The sequence below is a fragment of the Urocitellus parryii genome, chromosome 15 (genome assembly GCF_045843805.1).
Source record: "Urocitellus parryii isolate mUroPar1 chromosome 15, mUroPar1.hap1, whole genome shotgun sequence".
NCBI classification, from domain to species: Eukaryota; Metazoa; Chordata; class Mammalia; order Rodentia; family Sciuridae; genus Urocitellus; species Urocitellus parryii.
The window spans coordinates 47915987-47936422 of NC_135545.1; the positions used below are offsets into that span (position 1 = coordinate 47915987).

General features: G+C 44.0%; 1 long non-coding RNA gene across 1 annotated transcript; it reads right to left on the reverse strand.

The window, feature by feature from the left end:
* Nucleotides 1-4: 4 nt before the first annotated feature.
* LOC144250422 (uncharacterized) lies at nt 5-12577 on the reverse strand. The gene is made up of 2 exons (XR_013342488.1): nt 12384-12577; nt 5-1493 (listed from the first exon to the last, which is right to left on the reverse strand). It is a non-coding gene; the product is annotated as an uncharacterized LOC144250422 (long non-coding RNA).
* Between the last annotated feature and the right edge of the window lie 7859 nt (nt 12578-20436).

A 20436-nucleotide genomic window follows, 5' to 3' on the forward strand; every position in this document is an offset into this window, starting at 1 on the left:
GAAAAAACAAATATGCCAGTGTTAGAGAAAAACCTTGTTGCCTTTTGTGTTGCTTTTCCCAACTGAAAGGGTCTGACTTCAGGAGGTATACAATCCTCTAAAATATTGCCTTTCTTTTTATTAAAGTGACCCCTAGCTCAGCCTCACCTCTGCTCACAAACTCAGCATACACTGCTCTCCCTTTAGAGCAGGGAGGGAAAGTTTAGGTGGATTGTCTTAGGTGAATAACCAAACTTTGCTATTCATACTGAGTGCCAGAGCGCTACTAGAACCCAAGCTCTATGTCTCCCTGGTGGGGAACAGAGCTGACCATGTGGCTCCATTGAGAGTTCTGAGTACAGTGGATGTAGGTTAGCTGGAGCACTGTTTTCCTTCTACACAGCTGTCCATCTCTGGCTTTTGGAATGCAGATGGCTAAAAGTACCCTGCACATTTTCAATCAGTGTCTCTATTTTCTAAAGGTAGAACTTAGATGTCAGACTATATAAAGATGTCACACTATATAATATAGCCCCAAAACGTCACTTCCCCTTTCATATGAACAAACTGCTATTAGAAATTTTAATTCAGCTGTAGCCTCGCTGTCTTGACATCTTGGAAGCATACATTTTGTTAATTCTATATTAAAGGAGATCCTTTCATTTCTTTAGAGCAACTTAAAATTCTCAGGTGTCCACTTGCTCTGCTATTTCTGTGGGATCTGTTACCCACTCAGACCAGTTTGACAATTCCTACTTGATGACAGACTTCACTGTCCCATCTTTTTTGGGTGGAAGGGGTCTTAATTGATTTACTCTAAGCGCATATGATTAGAGCAAATGTGTATTTAGCCAAGACATGCTGCTTCTGGGAAGAGGAGCAAGACGTGTTTCTGTGCTGGAAAACTAAGCAGGGAAACAGGAGCTATTGGACTTAGGAGAGCAGAAAGAGACCTTTAGCAAAGGAGCTGGCTGACATACTTTCCACCCTCCAAACTCCTCTTTGTAAATGAAAATTTACTTGGAATTAAATCAAAAAGAAATTCTTGGTTTATACACAGACAGTATGTGAAGATAAATTTGCTCTTTAACTGTTACATATAGAAAGTGTGTTAACCATGTATGATGTTCCAAATTGGATAAAAGCAAATCCTTTAGTTTAAAATTGGGGAATGCCATTCTGTCATTCAAATAGAAATATTATCAGAAGTGTATTCACTGTAGATTTTAGGACTTGATTTCTAGCTAATTATTGTTAAATTAATTTGCTTCCTCCTTAAGTAGGAGGGAATATCTGATGATGTATCCAAAACAGTCACTGCATGATTTAACTAGGGAAATCCTTACCTCCTATTGCTGATATCACAATCCTCTCCTTTTGAGCCAACAGGCAGTACTAATCTTGCTGGGAGGGGATGATGGAACAGGACAAGTGCTTTGAAAAACCTCCTCCATAAGTAGCAGCCATACTCCTAGGACTCTGGTGAGGTGCTGATCTTTTGAGCCTTCAGTGCCCTACATGGAAAATTTTCTTTGTCACTTTAAGAATATCCTCTCGGTTCAAACATAGGTATTATAAATCTAAATTTTTAAAAAATTTGGTCCTACTGTGAGTGCTCTGAACAGACTGTTCCCTAGCATAACTACTTTGCCTCTGTGTCATAAGCATAATAGATGTTACAAGCATTCTGGGCTCTTAAATAGTCAGTAGAAGCATTAGATCTTGAGGTATGGCTGTAGGAAAAAGGCCCAACAACCAAAACATCATTTAGTATATCACTTTCTCCTTGGATGGATGGTGGTGCTATATAGATTTGCCTGGAGTGACACCTCACCCTAGGAAGCCAGTTAGTTTGAGGAATTGTAGACTTTAGCTTTAGGTGGTTGCATACTTTTTTCTTTCTGTGGTGGTGGGGCTTTTATCTTGTCAGCAAATTATTGTTGAATCCAGGAACGAAAATTATGTTGCCCTCAAAAGAGATCACCCAGTGTTGCAAAGTTTTTTAATCCTTGTCCTTGAAATATCTTTAAGTACTTCCTCTGGCTTTCTGTTAGTATTGTGTCCATCCACAACAATATATTTTTTTTAACATGGTGCTGAGGATCGAACCCAGTGCCTCACACATGCTAGGCAAGAGTTCTACCACTGAGCTACAACCCCACCCCCTGGCTCCTTGTGCCATAGGAAATCCTGTTTCTCAGCACTGCCGCAGTCACTTGAAGCTGCATTGGAAAGATTTCTCTGCCATGACATGGGCACTGAAGTCAGAAAGTTTTAAGAGCAAAAAGGGATAAGAGCTAACTGCTTTGTCTACTTGATATCATTTAATCTTGTGTGGCAGTCACATAGCAACTTCTCGTGGGCAGAACAGGCTCCAAAATGAACAGTTACCACTATATTTCTAGTATTCTTCCAGGGGTCTCTCCACCTGCCTAATGTGGAAGATTCACATCAGGCCATGAACACAGGGATCAATTAGCTCATTGGTTAAACCTAGCTTCATTTCTGCAGCACTGGAGCCCAGCCACTTCAGCTTGGCTCTCACCTGGAGGGGTGCCATTCCTGGTTCTCTCTCCTGTACTCACCAAGAATTTTACCTGCTTGCTTGCTTTTTGCTACCAAGAAAGTAAAACATGAAAAATAAAGCTTGAGCTCTCACAGTGTACTCCATACATTTGAAATGTTAGCCTCTTTCCTCATGGTTGACAGTGGCAATATAGGAATGAATGGTAGGAGCTTCCTGAAAGTGTGCTTTGCTTCCTGAGATGGCCCCGATTTCTGGTTCTGTTTATCCTCTGGCATATAAACAAATTTGCTGACATTTGAATATACCCTCATCATCCTTAAGAGAATCTGAGACAGAAGGGAATCTTTTACAGTGTTAGTACCAGGCCTGGGGTCTATCCTAGAACAATTGCATCAGACTGCTTTCAGAAGTGAGTTACAAGGTTTATTTCCATATCTACTACTTCTAGGCTAGGATAGTTAACAGGGGTCCTTTTTGATATCTAAAAGCTCTGGTCACCAGTGGCTAATACTGAAGAATAATCTTTTGCCACTTTAGGTTTCCTTCTGCATTCCATTCCCAACATGCCTCTCACAAATACTGAGTAGCATTTTATTAAGTTCAAAATGAACATCTTTACCTTTATCAGCAGGCATATGAATTAAGGAGAAGCAGGTGAATAGATTGAAATGGTAGATGAAGTAGTTTGCTCTTGGACTTCTAACCACACCATGTGTACATGCAGGAAGTAGCGAGTGAGTTCTGAGTCTGATGGGCAGCACCACATTCCGTCCACCACCTCTTTTTTTGGCCTCCACTTCAAGGTGCTGAGTTGTAAGGCCCCCGATTCATGTCAGATTGGGACTTGCTATTAGTCCCTTGTAACTACCAACGCACTGTTTTTCCTAAGATCGATTTTTGTCTTTGCCTTCTCATTGTCCATTAGACAGAGTTGTTCCCTGTATAGGATTCTTGATTTTCATGAGCATAGTGTCTGCATCTCTTTAAGAATTATGCATTTCTTCACAGGCTATTTTTCCTCACATTTAGATGCACCTGTTTTTAATCCTTTGCAAACATCTTCTGCCTCCTTGTTTTCCTGTCCATGAAGGACAGAAACTATAAGAGGAGAAGAGAATATTTTTAGCATCTGTTTCACATCTATGCCAGGATTTCCTTTGCACACCAAGAACTGGAGTTTAGAGTTTTTTCTCCGAGCCCAGTTCTAGTGCCTTACACTCCAGAATGTCAAGTGGCAGATGAAGGTAAGGAAGAATGGGAGAGGGAAGGTTCATTTCAGTCTGTGGGTTTCCTTCACAGCCCCCCCCGCCCCCCCCCCGTCTCATTCCTCAGAAAAAAATGGGCGTGATGTAGGTAGAGTTCTACAGCACATTTCTGCGAAGAATTTTCTAGCCATGTAGTTCACAATTACTCTGGTCAACTCTTGGGATGTCTAACACCACTGTTAAGTAACATAACTCATTTGTGTTTTAAGTGTGCAGTTCAGATCAGCCCTCTCTGTTCCTATAAAGAGTTAGCACATCATCCTGAAGACACTCTAGGTGCTTGAGTAAAGGGCTCTTTTCTCAAGAGCCCAGGTGACTTTGGGTACATAGGGTGACGAGCATTTCTGCCCTCCATGAATGTGGCATAAATAATGTGCACTTTGTAACCAGCTGGATTTCAACCGATTTTCTTTTCATGGTACTAAGTATGTAAATGAATAAAGACATTTTAATTTCTCTTGCCATGTCCTTGTGTTTTCCATCATAAGGGACGAGCACTGTATATAAAACCATTAGCTAAGAGCTTCTGTTGGTGTGGAAGACAAGGGTGTATTCTTACCCCCAGGAGAAGAATCACCTTATCCAACCATTTTTTGCATTTCTACATATGAGCATCCATAGGACCTAAAGATTTTCTTTCTTACATGACACCTGCAGGCCACACACAGCTCAGAGCTGGTGGCTCTTCTGCTGCTACATTCCTTTCTGTTACTGCAACTTGTTCCCTAACCCGAGGGGGCAACATGGATCAAATCTCTAGGCACCTGGTCCATCCTGAGCATGGAACCAAATCTTAATAAAATGATTGTGCTGGCAAATGATCCTGGGCCCACGGAAATCAACAGGGACACCTTGTAAAGGAAGTGGCTGCCTGCTATACACCAAGGTTATTCCCTAACTTTTCCAGTAACAATTCATAAGGTAAAAATAAAACTACTTAGGCTGGGGATGTGGCTCAAGTGGTAGCGCGCTTGCCTGGCATGCGTGCGACCCGGGTTCGATCCTCAGCACCACATACAAAGATGTTGTGTTTGCTGAAAACTAAAAAAATATTAAAAAATTTAAAAAATAAATAAATAAAACTACTCAGGGGACTGGATGGTGGCTCTGCTAAAGTGCTTGCTCAACAAGTGTGAGGCATTGGGTTTGATTCTCAGCACTGCATATGAATAAATGAATAATATAAAGCCTTTCAACAACTAAAATACTTTAAAAAGTCAACATTAAAAATAACAACACTACTCAGAACTACCAGGAACTTTTCAGGTATACATCCAAAGAGAAAAGAGCGCAAAATGTTTCTAGCCATCTAGAAAGATCAGCCATTCTAAAGACTGTTTAAATAAAAAAAAAAAAAAAAGATTAATTATCTTGAGGGGTGGGGGGAGCCCCAGAGAGAGACTACCATTTGGAGGCACTGGGCCTCTTCCCTCTCCCTCCTACCAACCAACCAGACAAAAAAAAAACTTTGGCTTCAGGGAGTAAAAGCTTTTAAAAAAGAGAAACTGCCACTTTTGGAGACTACCAAATCAAGGAGTCGGGGGGCGGAATCCACTAATTGGAACACTCTGCCCCTAATCCTGAGAAAGTAAATATATTTTCAAATGAATATACCTCACTATTTTATTTATATATATATATATGGTATTGTGGGTATATATATATACACACACACAACTATACAATACTACACTATATATACTATACTACATATACTATAGCTTTGCTTAATTCCCCAGTCACATATCCATTGCTATAAAATATTCTATACTGGGGGTTGTGGCTCAAGCGGTAGCACGCTCGCCTGGCATGTGCACGGCCTGGGTTCGATCCTCAGCACCACATACCAACAAAGATGTTGTGTCTGCCGAGAACTAAAAAAAAAATAAATATTAAAAAAATTCTCTCTCTCTCTAAAAAAAAAGAAAACCAGTTTATTTAAAAATAAATAAATAAAATAAAATATTCTATACTGGACATAGATGCTCTTAGAAAAAAATTTGGGCACTTAAAATTGGCTTAATAACTTAAGTACCTAAGTCCCCAGATAAGATAGACAAGACAGACAGTATAGCCCAATGTAAGTTGAAATGGGACATTCAAGGATTAAATCCTATTAATCAACTCTTTAAAAAGATTATTCCCACTACTTTTCCTCAACTGCAACCCACTAAAGCCCCACATCTGATACATAACACTAAAAGGACTGATTCTATTCAGTCAACAACTGGTGAACACTATGCCCTCACAGAACTGGCTAACCTGTTCTGTTAGTGGCTATTTCAACAGTCTCTCAATTGCAGTTTGCCTCCACCTCTGAAGGGGCACAATACAACTGTCTGATTTACCCACAGGAGACCTCTACAGCTTTGCCATCACATGCAAACTAGACTAGATCTTGATGACATCTAACTCCTCAAGGAGCTCAGGTACAATATTACAATGAGGATATCCTTCTTGAAGGAGATTAATTTGATACATGAATTAAGGATATTGCAGTTCAATGCTTCTTAGTACTTTTGAGTTTTGGTAACAACATTCCTCATTTATGAATTTTCTAAATTAAAATTGACAGGCATTCCTATGAGTGTTCTCAAAAGTGCATGCATGGGGCTGGAGTTGTGGCTCAGTGGTAGAGCGCTTACCTAGCATGCATGAGGCACTGGGTTCGAGTCTCAGCACCACATACAAATAAATAAAGATCCATCAACAACTTAAAAATTAAAAAAAAAAAAAGGGCATGCTTATAATACCAGCAACTCAAGAGACTGAGACAGGAGGATCACAAATACAAGGGCTTAGGCAATTTAGTGAGACTCTCAAAAAGGGTTGGGGAAGTAGCTCAGTGGTAAAAGTGCCCCAGGGTTAAATTCCCAGTACCACCCCCCACCCCCCACACACCCCTCCACACACACACACACACCCCCCCACCCCACCCCACCCCCACCCCCACCCCCCGCGCCAAATAACAGTTTCTTTATGATAGACTCATTGGTTGCTTTGTGTAATGCCTCTTACAGAGTGATAGCCATTAACTGTCCCAGGGCTTCTAATGCAAGATACCATTTTCTTGGCCTAATGCTGTACCTATTAAAACATATGACTGGCACCAACTGGCTCTCTTGGAAAGAGGCTCCCATAGATCCTAAGCCTGTGAGCATGTCCAGCTGTTTTGTTTTGTCATTGAAACAGCACTCCAGAGGCTCAACAAGGCCTCTTTACAAGATAGAAGCAAACCTGGGCATTATTCTCCCTGCAGAAGTGGATGCTTTCCCATGTTCAGTCCCTTGCTAGGGGGATGGAGATCAGCTCTGCCTCACACCTTCTGGCAATGTGGAAAACATCTTGATATTAAGTGAGAGAACAGCAATGGGAGTTCATGGACTCTGCTAACAGTACTGCCAATCATCATACATATTGGAGCTTCATGGACTTCATCCTTTAGTCAGGATGTCCCTAATAAAGAAAAAAACATACTTAGCCTAACTTCGGACAGCTGTCATAGCACTGGATGCTCCCATTGGCACATTTATGATAAAAAGTATTGGGACAGTACCTCAAAATTGTCCCCTTCAAGATTTAAACAACAACAACAACAAAAAACCCTCCTGGGGCTGGAGTTGTGGCTCAGAGGTAGAGCGCTTGCCTAGCACGTGAGAAGCTCTGGTTCGATCCCCGGCACCACATAAAATAAAGATATTGTGTCCACCTATAACTAAAAATTAAACATTTTTTTAAAAATTAAAGATATTGTGTCCAACTACAACTAAAAAAATATTAAAAAAAAAACCCTCTTGGAATCATGCCTCCCAGATACCAAAGTATAAAATAAAATCACAGATAACTAGGTGCGGTAGCACATGCCTGCAGTCTCATTGACTCTGGAGACTGAGGCAGAAGGATTACTAAATTTGACACCAGCCTCAGCAACTTAGACTCTGTTTCAAAATAAAGGATAAGGGGGCTGGGGATGTGGCTCAAGCGGTAGCACGCTCGCCTGGCATGCTCGCCTGTGCCCAGACTTAACCTAATTATTAAATTATCCATCTCAATCCCATCTGACCTGAGGTTACAGGCCAGATTAAGGGCATACCTACTCATGGGTCTCATTGTGCCACATATCAGGCAGCTGCTCATGTTAGGGGACCCATTTGAAGAAAAACTTGTACCAAAAAACAAACCCATACAATTCTGTTGACTGCTGGTCTAATTACTAGGTTGGATGCTTCCAATGATCTATATCCAGTGCCCACACTCTCCAGGAGACCATAGTTTCAACCAATTATGATAAATGCTAGGACCCACATCAACTGAAGTGGGTACCTGCTTGAAAGGGACACCCCAATTCCTAGACGACATCACACTGAACCAAAATCTTACCACTGGAGATGACATCATCCCAAACAACACTGCCTCAACCAAAGTCTTCAAGGTTGGAGACGATTTCACGCCATATACTAAACTGCCATTCCACTGATATCCAGGGGTTGCCTGTCCTACAACAATTTGGACACAGGACATTTTGGGTAGATGGTATTGGGGACTGAACTCAGGGGCACTCAACCACTGAGCCACATCCCCAGCCTTATTTTATATTTTATTTAGAGACAGGGTCTCACCAAGTTGCTTAGCACTTCACTTTTGCTGAGGCTGGCTTTGAACTCGAGCTCTTCCTGTCTCAGCTTTCCTAGCCACTGGGATTACAGGTATGTGACACCACGCTTGGTGACATAGAACATTTTTGCTTTTCTTTCTGAACTATCTGCTTAGCCCATAATCTTGTTATACTTTTTGGTTTCTTCTCAAATGTACACCAACAATTCCAATGTAAAGTTCCTAAAGGGAACTCTACATTGCTAAAAATAATCAATGTTATTGCTTTCTCTAGGAGACACTAGCCCCAAATAGACCACCACCACCTCTGTGAAAAAAGCACCCACTCCCTGATCTTTTTTCCTATCTCTCTCTAGCTTTTCACAATCTCTCACTTTGCATCTCTGAATATAACCACCAAACCACTCTTGCCCCTTACAGCTAATAGATAACCATGCAAGTTACATCAGCCTTTCATTAAAAGAATGAGAGCAAGGGCTGGGATTGTGGCTTAGTGGCAGAGTGCTTGCCTCACATGTGTGAAGCACTGGGTTCAATCTTCATCTTCAGCACCACATGAAAATAAATAAATGAATGTATTATGTTAAAAAAAAGTATTGAGAGCAAGCCTATAATCCCAGAGGCTCAGGAGGCCGAGGCAGGAGGATTACAAGTTCAAAGCCAGCCTCAGCAATTTAGCAAGATGAGCCCTTTCCTCCAGCTGGCTGCTCATTAAAGGCTTTACGGAGTCAGGAATCCTCAGACCCCGAGATCTGGGTGTCTTCCAACTTACGCTCCTCAGAATCACAAGTGAAATAGCCATATGGATGGTTAAGAGCATGGGCTTGGAGTTGCCCTGGCATGAGTCTGAATGCCAGCATTACTTCTTCCTTTCTCCAAGTTTAATTTGTACTTATTTTATCCACATGGACTCACAAATTCCTATTGTATATGATGGAGTCTTTCCCTGCTCAAGGAAAGTCAGGCATGGTGGCATATATCTGTAATCCCAGTTACTGGGAGGCTGAGGCAGGAGGATTGCTAGCTCAAGGCCAGTCTTGGCAACTTAGTTAGACCTTATTACAAAACAAAAATAAAAAGGGATGGGATGCAGTTCAGTGGTAGAGCTTTTGCCAAACATATGCAGGCGCCGAGTTCAATTCCCAGTGTCTCAAAAAAATTATATATAAAAATTTAAAATTTGGCCAGGAGTCCTTTTAAACTCATTCCTGTGTATTTTTGGCATGTCCCATCACTTAGGGACCACTTCTTACTTCCTTGTACAATCAGATGCTCCAGGCTCACTAATCTATACCTTCCTAGTCTCAACCCAGAATCAGTCATTTCTTCAAGAAGCTCTGATTCTTTTCAGGTAAGAATTTCTTTAAAAACCAAGACCTGGGAACTGAGTGCTCACCCTATTGAGGTGGATTATCTCTGAGTCTTCTCAGCAGACAGAGCTGGAATATAACCCCTCCCACCCTCACACACTCAAAAACAATGATTTAATACTGAAACTTTCAATTCCAATGAACCACCTCAGGTGCTCCAGTTATCCCCCTCCATATTGTAACACTCTTCTCTTTTTTTTTTTTCTTAAATATTTATTTTTCACTTTTCGGCGGACACAACATCTTTGTATGTGGTGCTGAGGATCGAACCCGGGCTGCACGCATACCAGGCGAGTGCGCTACTGCTTGAGCCACATCCCCAGCCCTGTAACACTCTTCTCTTAACACTGAAAATCCAAGCTCCCTTTAACCTCATAAAGTTACTCATTTGCTCAATCCTAGAATACCCAGAAAATAGAACTGTCATGTCCCTGTGGAAAACAAACTTTCTAATCAGGGTTCAATGCTTGTTCACATTTCTTTCTGACTTTGGACTGAGGGCAAAGCTTAAACACTGGACAAAAGCTCCCTAGGCTTGTTCTTTTTTCATTTTAGCATGGCTTTTAATTATCTGAAATAATTAAAAGTATCACAGTGGGGAATCCAGCCTCTAAAGGCAGAAAGATAAGTGAGAAAATTTCCCAACCTCTCATTAGCATGAATTTGAGCAATTTACTGAATCCTTTTGGAGTGTACTCAGCTGCTACCTGGACTAGAAATATCTACCTCACATGGTTGCCACAAAAACTAAATCACAATGCAGAAAAAATGGGCAATTGATGGCTAAGAAGCACTCTACTTGGTAGCTACTATTCCCCATCTAAAATGACCTCTCTCAAGGCAGGGACAAACTAACTTCACCTAGGGACCAGTGTTAAATGCTGGGAATTCAACACCAGCAGCTGGGAAACAGGCTTGTGAGTAAGTCAGAACAGAGAACAAAGGAGACAGGAAAAATATTATTGATGACTGGAGAGTTCAAGATTATGTTCCCATATTTGGGGGGATATGGAGATAATTGAATTTTTTTTAAGTATTTTTACAGGAAGCTACAATATGCCAGACACTGCAGATAATACTGAATCTTCACAAGCCTGCGAGGTAGATATCATCATCATTTCTATTCTTCTTTTGAGGAAACTGAGATACACATTATGTGCAGTGATTCACCCAACCTCCTGTATCATGGTGAGGGCACAGCCAGGATTCAAACCCTGCCAGTCTGGCACCAGAACCTGTTGTTTATCACCACTTCCCTGCTACCTTTCCAATAAAAGGAGATGAGCCAGGACAGGACAGCTATGAGGACAGAACCCAAGGTCCATCCCCAAGGAGGAAAAATGGAATTGCAATGGTAGCAGAAGAAACATGACAAGAGAGGAGTTTCAAATTGGAATAAACCATGTTAAAAGCCCAAGGTGATAAGAACCAAGAGACTGCTGACCTTGTGCTTATCATGACCTTCAAGAGACTGAAAAGGTGAGGGAAGAAGAGTTTAAAGTAAACAGAGAAGACACCAGAGAAAACCTCCAGCAGGTTTGGCAGAAAAATGGGAAGAAGAAAAAAAAAAGCTTGACAGCAAAGGAGGTAAAGTCAGTGAGAAAGATACTGAAGATGACAAAGAAATGAAACACCATCTGGTTTAAAGAGAGTTTGTTTTAAAGTTCTTGAAAACGACTGTAATACAGACAGGAGCTCCTGCTGAACAGCCTGGTTCTGCTCAGATCTGCTTATACCAACAGCAGCAAGGTGACGAGCTAGCTCCCGAGTTACAGCATTAGGCACAGGTGGGCTGCTGGTCACAAGGAAACTTTGGTGAGTACAGGTGGACTAACACAACATTTGCCACAGCAGAACTCAGCAGTCTCCGCAGAACTGCCAGAGACACCGATTTAAAAGCAAAAGCCCCAGGCTCCACTTCTGGAGATTCTGATCCCTTGGTCCAGGGTGCTATAGTTTTAAACAAGTGCACCTGGTGATCAAGAGTTTGTCAGTCACAAATCCCTACCACGGAAAACGGACCGTTCGGCCTCTCCCACTCTCCACCCCAGCCCTGCACACTGTGCTTTCAATGCACGCGCAAAAGAGGCTTGCAGATTCCCGACTCAACCGAGTATCACACACAGCAGTCCCAAAGTGCCACACGTTAGGAGGAAATCCCACCGCCCTGGCCTAGACCATCAGATAACTTCTGCCAGACGCTGCAGCAGTCTGAGTGAGCAAAGCACAGGTGGACCACGCGCGTGAAGGCGGGAAAACGATTTCACCTGCGGAGACGCGGGACCGGGCTAGCCGCGCCGGGAGCAGACTGCGCTGCAGGGGCGTGCACTTTCCAGATGCAGCGGGGTCCGCGGGCCGCCGCGGGCGTTGGGCTGAAACGCGCGCACCTGGAAGAGCCAGCGCGAAGGCCCGGACAGCAGGCGCGGGCTCCCGAGGCACGAACAACGCGGGTGGACTGACGCCAGGACGCGTCTTTCCAGGAGAACAAGGCGAAGCCCACGGGCAGCGGGGGACCAAGGGACGGCTTCTGGGACAGATGCAAGCGCGAAGCGGGCAACACGGGGGTCCCGGGGCGCGAGGGCCGCGCGGGCCGAGAGAGCCAGAGCGACCCCACGGCTGACTCCTTACCTCAGCTGCCGCTCGCTCTCCGCGCTCAACAACACTGCGCCCGAAGCGAGGCACGGCACGGCGGTTGCGGGGCTCGCCGCGGGCGGGAGAGCTGGAAGCGGGTGGGGGAAGAGGGGCGGGCCTGAGGAATAAAAAGTTCCGGGGAAGACGCGGCTCTCGACCTTCCGCGCTTTACGGCCCCCCGCAAGGATATGGCGGGCGCGCGACCTCGGCTGCGCATGAGCGCGCAGTGACGTCACCGATGTGGCCCCGCCCCTTCCACGTGGGCTTGTTTGGGTCTCGCGAGGCTCCGCCCCCGTTTTAGAACTTGGGCCCCGGGCCTGTGTGGGTTTTTCCAAGTCGGTTTGCGACCTTGGGGCTGCAGGTCCCGCTCGAACGTGAGCGGTTCGGGGGTTCTTTTTACCTCGAAGCCTGTGTATGGTCCTGCCCGTGGGTCCGCTGCCTAGAGCAGCGTCCAGTCCAGCGCTTAGAAGGCCCAGGACTGGTGGTCGCGCCGCTGCCTCTGGCCTTCCTGGCGAGGCTCTGGCAGAGCGGACCCCAGAGCCGACGTGCCTGCCTGGCCAGGCCTCGGAGGCACGATTAGCGAACCAGAGTTCCCTGCTGACCTCACCCGTGGCTCCTTCCTCAGAGCTTGTCCGGGCTCTGAGGAAGAGCCGCTCAGTCACTTGGACTGCGTAGACGCAGATGGTGCGGTCCCCACCGACCGCACCTCGGGCCTCGCATGATCCCTAGTCCTATTCTTTGAATTCCAGCCCTTTTCACCACACAAGCCAATCAGAGGGGGTTTTGCTTCCTGGCCATAACCAGGCACTGTGCTGGTTCCTGGGGTGCAGCAGAGCACAAGGGAAGAGGTCCTACTGTCCTTAGAAAGTGGCAATAAAGCTGCAGGGACCCGGTGTCAACCATGCCATTCCACAGGCTCCATAACTTATACCACATCAATGAACCCACCGGGTGAGGTCTGCCTGCTGGAGGACTCAAACTGCCCTCGGTCCTCTGATAAATGAAAATTCTAGGCACCTGGACTCCTGTGCTTGATGAGTCATTTCATATGCTAGTTAAGGGTTTAACACAAATTGTCTGAAAACGAAGAGATGGACCCATCAGAAACATTGGGGAAGCCATTCCTGATGCCCTGAGGAACTTTTGGGAGAAAAACTTCACAAGTTTTCTTCATGAAAGTCTCTCCTTTCTTAGAAAAAGTGAATGGAAATGGCTCTTGCCATTTGCAGGCATATGATTTGGGAAAAAACATGGTGTCCGCAGGGACAGTGGATGAAGTAAGAGTAATACGTTGATTGCCTTCTGTTTACATGCAGTAAGTAGTGCAGAGCTGAATAGACCATTCCTACTTCCCTCCCCCATCACCATTATTGGTTCTGCACCTTAAAATGCAAAGTCCAAATTGGTTTTCTTTCATTGTAGATGTTGAGTCTTCTATGTTCTCTCATAATTATTTTTTACGGATATATATATGGAGATTGACTCCAGGTGCACTTTACCTACATCCCCAGGGTCTTGACAGGGTCTTGCTAAGTAGCCTAGGGCCTTGCTAAATTGCTCAAGTTGGTCTTGAACGTTTGATATCTTGCCTCAGCCTCCCATGTTGCTGGGATGACAGGTGTGTGCCATGGTGCATGATATGGATAATTTTTCTTAAGAAATTTGGATGCACCTAATATGTGTGTGTGTGTTTGGCTATTGAACCTGGGGTCTTCTGCATGCAGGAAAAGTACTATAATTCTGAGCCATGTTTCCCTCCCCTAGAGCATTTAACTTTTCTCCTTTGCAAAATATTCTGCCTTCTTGTTTTCCTGTGAAGGCCTGAGATTATAAGAGGAAGCGAGGATATATTTTTATCATCTGTTTCAAAAGATACATGCCAGGATTTCCTTTGCACACTAAGAACTGGAGCTTGGAGCACGATTCTTGGGATGTAAAAAACAGCATTGTAATTATTGTAATTTACTGTGACTCATTCCTTGTGTTTGAAAGTGTGCAGTTTGGCTTAGGCCCCTTCTGTTCCTGCAGAGTTAGCATGTCCATTCTGAAGGCATTCTAGTCACTTCATTAAATGGAACCTGTCTCTAGAGCCTTGGTGATATTGGACACTCAGGATCAGAACACTTCTGCCTTCTGTGAACACAATATCAACACTGTGTGCTGTATTTCTAGCCAGCTGGGTTTCAGTGTTTTCTATTATGTTATTAGGTGTGAAAATGAATAAACACTTCCTCATGCTTTGTCCAATTGTGAAATGTTCTTCCACCACATTAACTTGGTACAGTGTATGTATTTGTAATCACAAAGTGTAAATGATGTATATAAAACCATTTGTACCTGTGAAACCAAAGTGTAAGAAAGAATTTGAAGCCAGGCATGGTGATGTACACCTGTAATCTCAGTGGCTTGGGAGGCTGAGGCGGGAGAATCACAAGTTCAAAGCCAGCCTCAGCAACTTAGTGAGAACCTAAGCAACTTAGTGAAACCCTGTCTCTAAATAAAATATAAAAAGGGCTGGGGAGGGCTGGAGTTGTGGCTCAGCAGTAGAGCGCTCACCTAGCATGTGCGAGGCCCTTGGTTCGATCCTCAGAACCACATAAAAATAAATAAAGGTATTGTGTCCAACTACAACTAAAAAATAAATATTTTTTTTATAAAAGGACTGGGGATATGGCTCAGTGGTTAAGCACCCCTGGGTTCCGTCCCTGGTACCAAAAACAAAAACAAAAAATTTAGAAACTGAGGTAAAGAAGATGCAGGCTTTAATTTGACACTCCTTGCAGTGCTGCTGTGAGTGGGATAGGAGCACCTCCACCCTCTTTCTGTAGTTATTATTGCTGTCACTACACTTAACAACCTGCCTGCTGTTGATTCCCAGTACCAATGTGACATGACCCACTGCTCATGTATATCTGAGTCCATGTTTGTGTGGAAAATGGGGGATGTGTGTTCTTGCTCATACCTGTGGGAAGAGAAGCAGCGAGTGCCTTTTCACTATCCCCACCTTCCCTGCCGCAACCACAGTGCACTTGTAGCTGCCCTGCTGAGTGTCATGCAGCTATTAGAGTCTGGATCAAGCAAAATGATAGTACAGTGTGCTTCATGGCCAGGCTGTGTGCCAGAACTAAGCCCAAGGCTTGTAAGTGACAGTGTCCCTACTTCACCACGGAAAGTGAGGCTTAGGAAAGTATATTCTCAATGTACTTTTGAGAAATAATGACCCAGGCTTAGTGACTCATGTCTATAATACCAGTGACTTAGGAGGCTGAAGCAGGAGGATTCCAAGTTCAAGGATAGCCTCAGGAACCAAGCTAGACCTTAAGCAACTAAGGACACCCTAACTCAAAATAAAAAAATAAAAAGAACTGAGATGTAGCTCAGTAGTAAAGTGCTCCTGCATTCAATCCCCAGTAACAAGAAAAATAGAAAAAATGATGAAAAGCAGGACTCACCTGCAAGTTTTTATTTTTATTTTTTATTTTTTGGTACTGGAGATTGAACCCAGGAGTGCTTAACCACTGAGCCGCATTCCCAGCCCTTTTTCTTTTTCCATTTTTTTTTTTTTTTTGAGACAGGAACTCACAAAATTGCTAGGCTGGCCTCAAACTTGTAATCCTCCTGCCTCAGCCTTCTGAGTTGCTGGGATTACAGGTGTGCCATGCCCAGCTCTTGTAAGTGTTTTAACATGTGAAAGAGTGACCTATTCAAGTAAGAGCTAAATATCATGGCACAGACCAAGGATGCTGCCTTAGAATTGTCTGAGGAATCTAAAACAATATCCTTTGAGCGAATTGGAATCAATAAGACTGAAGAACAAAATATTTCTTTCTTTTTTTTGGGGGGGGGTATCAGGAATTAAACCCAGGGGCATTTAACCACTAAGCCACATTCCCAGCCTTTTTTAAAATTTTCTATTTTAAGACAGTCTTGCTGAGTTGCTCAGGACCTCACTAAATTGCTGAGGCTGGCTTTGAACTTAAGATACTCCTACTTCAGTCTCCTGAGCTGCTGGGATTATAGGCATGTGCCACTGCACCTGGCCTATTTAATTTTTTTAATATTTATTTTTTAGTTGTAGTTGGACACAACACCTTTATTTCACTTATTATTTTTTTATGTGGTGCTGAGGATCGAACCCAGGGTCTTGCACGTGCAAGGCGAGCGTTCTACTGCTGAGCCACAACCCAGCCCCTGGCCTATTTAACTTTTTTAAATTTTAATATTTATTTTTTAGTATTTGGCGGACACAACATCTTTGATTGTATGTGGTGCTGAGGATCGTACCCGGGCCGCATGCATGCCATTCGAGTGCACTATAGCTTGAGCCACATCCCCAGACCTGGCCTATTTAATTTTTATGACAATCTTAGAAGGTAGCTTTGGGCAGACAATGTAGTCTCAGATGCAGCTTGACCCTCCCGGGCCACACAGCTAGTAAGGAAGAACTGGGAACAGAATTCTCAAAAGTCGTACAGGCCAAGGCTGCCCAGCTGAATCATGATCATTGCATTATACCATAAGTCAGATGACCAGGAGGGAATCTGAGGCTGGAGTGACCCAGTGACTGGAAACAGAGTGGCAAAAGAGAGCTGATGATGTAACAGGAAACAGCCGACTGGCCTGGATGATTGGATATTGTCTTCAGTTTCTCATTCCCTCCTGCCAGGTGACTTTGCAGTGCATGACATGGTGAAGCATATTTCCAGTCCGCCATCCACGTGACCATTTTCCTTAAGGTGGGCAGAAGCCACAGTGGGCGAGTCTGCAGGCACTATGCATTTTCATAACCCTTGCCAGTCATCTCAAAAACATTCTGAGTAGCCACTGAATCAGAGGTTGAGAGCTGCATGAAACAGACCTGCACTCTGCCTAGAGCCAAGCCTGATGATCCAAGTCAGAGACAGAAGTAGGCAGGCCACATGCAGTCACCCACAGATCTGCAAGTATGACACCCAATGTCTAGTTTCAGACTTCTGGCACTGACTTCTGGGCTGGTTTATTATGTAGACATTTTTTTTGCAGCTCAAATAAAGGAATTCTTTATTTGTTTCAAGTTTTGAACTCAGTGGTCTTTATTCTGTTTCTCCAAATAATTGTTGAGCTGCTTCACTGAGAATCCTGCAGGCTAACATGTCTGCAATCGTCTCTTCATCCTGTTTTCCGAATCTCCTTTCAGTTTCATGAACAGTGAATCAAGCCAGAAACATGGGAATCTCCTGGCATCTCCTTTCTCACCTCTGCCTCCACCTCCAGGTCCTCAGCCCACATGACAGAGTCCATTTCCTCACCATCTCATGTCTATTCTGCCACGATGTCCCTGCTCACTTCTGTAGTTGGGATTTGTCATGCCTTACTCCGATGGTAATCTCTTTCATGTTTATCCTTCTCAGATCATCTCATCATGTGGCTGGCACTGGTGCTTCAGGGTGTGCAGACAACCCTGGATATGATGCCGGAGCTGAATCCAGGTCATTCTCCCCCATTGGGGGATGGATCTCATCTGGCATCCTGTTCTGGAGCCTCACAGAGATGTCTTCCATATCCAGTATGTTCACCAGTATGCCCTCCTGGCACCTATCCTACTGTGATACGGAAACTTCTCAATTTGTTTTTTTTGTTGTTGTTGTTTTTGTGTGTGTGTGTGTGTGTGTGTTCATGTGTGTGTGTGTGTGTGTGTTCATGTGTATGTGTGGTACTGGAGTTTGAACTCATTTTAAATTTTGAGACAGGATCTTACCAAGTTGCTGTAATCCTTCTGCTTCAGCCTCCTAAACTGCTGGGGAGATAGGCATTTGCCACTGGGAAAGTTCCCAATTTAGAATTATAGAACCCCCAACTTGTCCTCTGTCTGGCAAAAACTCAGCCCCGGACCCTTTCATCTCCTCAGTGGAGTTTTTCCTGTCCCAGGAGAACAGGCCTCCTCTGGTGTCCCTCTGTACTCTTTCCTAATGTGTCTTTCCATGTCTTCCCTACTGGCTGGGTCTCTTTGAAACTGGAACACCTTGCACTGTGCCTGCATTTCACAGATGATGAAATAAAAGAAGGGGGGGTAAAATAGAGACAAAAAAATCTTTGAAATTTTTCAAGGTTGAAAATTTTTTGGGCTGGGGATGTGGCTCGGGCGGTAGCGCGCTCGCCTGGCATGCATGCGGCCCCGGGTTCGATCCTCAGCACCACATACAAACAAAGATGTTGTGTCTGCCCAAAACTAAAAAATAAATATTAAAATTCTCTCTCTCTCTCTCTCTCTCTCTCTCTCTCTCTCTCTCTTTAAAAAAAAGAAAGAAAAAATTTTAATGGTTTTAAGGTTTTTAAATGTTTGCCATGAAGATCATGCTGGAATTGCTTCACAGACCAAATGGGATTTGCTGAATGCATTTGCCCACATGTATTGACCAGTAGGTGGCGCTGGGGCCTATGACTTGAGGTTTCCCAGGTTCACAGCCCCTCCCATTGCATTGACTGGTTTAATTAGAAACCCAAGTCTGACTAATAAAATCTCCCTCCAAAGGTTGATCACCCCATGTGGTTTCTAAAACATAGGAGGCAATGAGATGAGGCTCCTTTGGGCAGCCTTGACAAGAGGGCTGTACTCTTTCTCTAGCTGCAGGTTCCCATGAAAGGCTCTGCTAAGTCAGGGATCCTGAGACCCTGCAGGAGTTCTGAGGCATCATCTGACTCAGGCCCTCAGCGTCCTGTTTGGTGAAGAGCATGACCGGGCCTGGACCTGATTGCCACTGTTGCCTCTCTGTTGGTGTATGACCTTGTGCATTTGCCTTTCTTAAACCTCCATATTAGAATTTTTTTTTTTTTAAGAGAGAGTGAGAGAGGGAGAGAGAGGGAGAGGTATGGGCGGACACAACATCTTTGTCGGTATGTGGTGCTGAGGATCGAACCCGGGCCGCACACATGCCAGGTGAGCGCGCTACCGCTTGAGCCACATCCCCAGCCCATATTAGAATTTTTTTGAGAAACAGAATCAAAGAAATATATACACAGAGAAAAGTGAAAGAGAAAGTGAGATTTATTTTAAGGAATTGGCAGATGTGATCGTAGAAGTTGGCAAGTCTGAAATCTGGAGGGAAGGCTAGGAGCCTGGAAAGTCCGGGAAGAGCTGAATTTACCACCTCAAGTTCAAAGACAATGCAGAGGCAGAATTCCTTCATTTCAGGGGATCTTTGTCTTTTCTCTTTAGACCTTGAACATGTGATGGAGAGTAATCTGCCCTATTCAAAGTCTATTGATTTAAATGTTAATCGCATCCAAAAAAAATACCTTCACAACAAACAGTGTCTTGACTGGAGTTTGAAAAATATTTGGCCACAATGGCCTGGAAAGTTGACACATAAAATTAATCATCATGACATCCACCTACTTGCTTGAAAATGGGAAATAACAGGTTTTTGTTTTGTTTTTATGAGACTCAATATGTGACAACATTGTTCTGCTCTTATATTGCTCTGACATGGTTAACTGTGTGACCTGGCCTCTGAGATTTCCAGATTGTGGGATATGGTAAAGAATGGGCAAAACTGACCCAACATGAGTTCAACAAACTCCATGTAACATAAATGGCATGTCTGAATGCATCAAAGACAAGCTGTCAATAGGCAAAGTGAAAGTTGGGCAAACAGGAAAAGCACTTGCTCATCATATGCTGGGGGCTCAAGATTCATAGCTGAATCCTCATCAGAAACAGTGGGGTAAGAAGGCACTAGGAGCTGGGTGTGGTGGGGCACACCTATAATCCCAGTGGCTTGGGAGACTGAGACAGGAGGATCCCTCGTTCAAAGCCAGCCTCATCAGCTTAGTGAGGCCCTAAGCAACTCAGTGAGACCCTGTCTCTAAATAAAATACAAAATAGGGCTGGGGATGTGGCTCAGTGGTTGAGTGCCCCTGAGTTCAATCCCCTGTATTCCCCCAAAGAAAGAAGAAGGCAAGGAGTGGCATGACTAAAGTGCTGGAAGAAAAAAAAATCAACTAAGAATTCTATACTCAGCAAACCATCCTTAAAATGAAGATGAGCCAGGTGTGATGGTGCACACCTGTA